The following is a 2,263-nucleotide window of genomic DNA, read 5'->3' on the forward strand; positions in this document are numbered from 1 at the left end:
TTTATACTAAGTACTTGTAAATAGTATGCAGTACACAATACTCATATGTGTAATAAGATAATTTTGAGTAATTGTTCGGATTTTGAGGATTTTTCATTTGTTTTTGAGGAACTTGGTAATTTTTTTGTGGCAATACTGCAAAGGTGTGTTTATTCACACATTTTCGTTCATCGAAGAACATTTTCGCTTGAAATACTGAAGCATATGTACATATTTCATAAAAGAAAAACGAATCTCGCGGCCATTATCTGTGTTGGTACAAGTATTACGTCAAGGCCAGACTTTAAGAAACTTCCCAACCCACCACTACTACCTCCATTCGGTAAAAAACGAATCGTACCAATCGTAGTGCGTCAATTAAAAACGCTAAACCCGCGATAGATAGGCCTAAACTATGTAATTTTGTTTTCGATGTAAAACAATGTTGCATTCGTTTTTCTTTGTTGAAGTAAACCTTCTTTGTCAAGTTTCCAGATTTTAACACGAAAGTGAATAAGGAGAGAAACAAGAAAATGAAGATGAAGATGAAGTTTGACTTCCTCCTTTATTTTATTTAAGCGCACTTTTTAAACATTCATAACCTCAGTTATTGGCTTGATTGCCTCTGCACCCATTCTGTAGAAACGTGGCGTCGAAGTTTTCGGAGTGCGTGGCGCCCCAGCGCCCAACCGCCCGCACGGGGCGTTCTGCGCCAAAGCCGGTGCTGTATATGCACGAATGTGTATATATATGCTAAGAGCTTACATATTTCAGAGATACAATTAAAATGTTGCCTCATGCAAAACTCGATCATAAATCAATTCTATTTAAAAGTGCCACCAAACAACCAATGAGCGCTTCGCTTTAGATATACATATATATTTAGTTGATTTATCTATTTCACATATATGTACATACATCTATTGACCATATCTGTGGATGTATACATATATACATACGGGTGTCACATATGTGCTTACATAGGTATGCACTTTTAAGCGATTGTACATTCATTTCAGGTTTTAATACAAGTTTCCTCCACCCCTTTTCAACTGCAGTTTTGCCAAATGGTACGCCATTCGCTCTATGATTTTCGCAGTTTGTTTTCCAATGTAAACTACACAGGTCTACGTTTGCATAGGGATAATGGCAACTGGCTTTGATATCCAGTTGAAGCAAATAAAAATAAAATACTAACCTAAAGTCAAATTAGCAACACCACAGTAAATGGCATCAGAAATTGGCCGTTAGGTATTGCTTAAAGATATCAGCCACCTACAATTCCTTGGGCCACCAAAATATTATACACAAATAAAAGTTATTTGTTAACTAGTGTAATTTAGAATGGGTCGTTGCCATCGCTGGGAATATAAACCAGCCTCCAAAGAAAAAGCCAACAACTTACGGGAAAATCTTGTTTGACACTCGATATTGCGATGTGGTCACAAAACAATAACACAACATTCAAATCAAGAGGAACTACATGGAAAAATGTGTCGTTTTTATTAATATTAACGCAATAAAATTATTAGCACATTATTGATATTTCACAATTATTCTTGCAACTAAACTTTGTTGAAACCAAATAAAAATTCTGGTTGAAGGAGGTCGATGTGACTCTTCTAAGACATGCTCTTCCACAATTGCATGAATATCTGCTAGATAAATTATATTTAGGGCAGCAAGTATTTCCATTTTAAAGTTTCCACCCACCTATAGGCCAAACCGTTCCATTAGGTTTGGTGTATGGGTTATTTGTTTTCCAGAGAGTTCGATCTGCAACGAATACCTCGCGTCGCGCACGGGTAGTTATTAGAAAATTTCTTTAGGACCTCAACACGTCCCTTCGCATTTCCGAGTCTCAAGTCGGGATATTTAGAATTCCCAATGCTGCCGTGGTGACTTCCTTTTTTTGTGACCAGAAAACCCTATTTCTCAAACTTCCACAATTAGTTCAGTTATAGATTACTTCTGTTTATGAACTGGAAGAACGAAAATAAACTATATTTGTTCGGGTATTTATATTCAAAGTAATTAAGAAAACACTTCGGGAAGGTATTTCCGCACAAGCAACTTTTTTTAATATTCCTTGACTTTTGGATTTGTAAAAGATAGGTTTTTAAGTCGGTGGTGTTAAGGGTGCGTTTTCTAACGAAGTCACCGAGTGCATCAGCAGGGCAGGTGCTCACTACTCTTATTCAGGCAGATTTTATATTCCGAGTGAAAGTGAATATGTGAATGAATCTAAAACAAGTGAATTTGGTTTTGGTGTTCTGAAAACCGA

The sequence above is a fragment of the Rhagoletis pomonella genome, unplaced genomic scaffold (genome assembly GCF_013731165.1).
Source record: "Rhagoletis pomonella isolate Grant_MI unplaced genomic scaffold, Rhpom_1.0 Rhpom_scaffold_00004, whole genome shotgun sequence".
Taxonomy (NCBI): Eukaryota; Metazoa; Arthropoda; class Insecta; order Diptera; family Tephritidae; genus Rhagoletis; species Rhagoletis pomonella.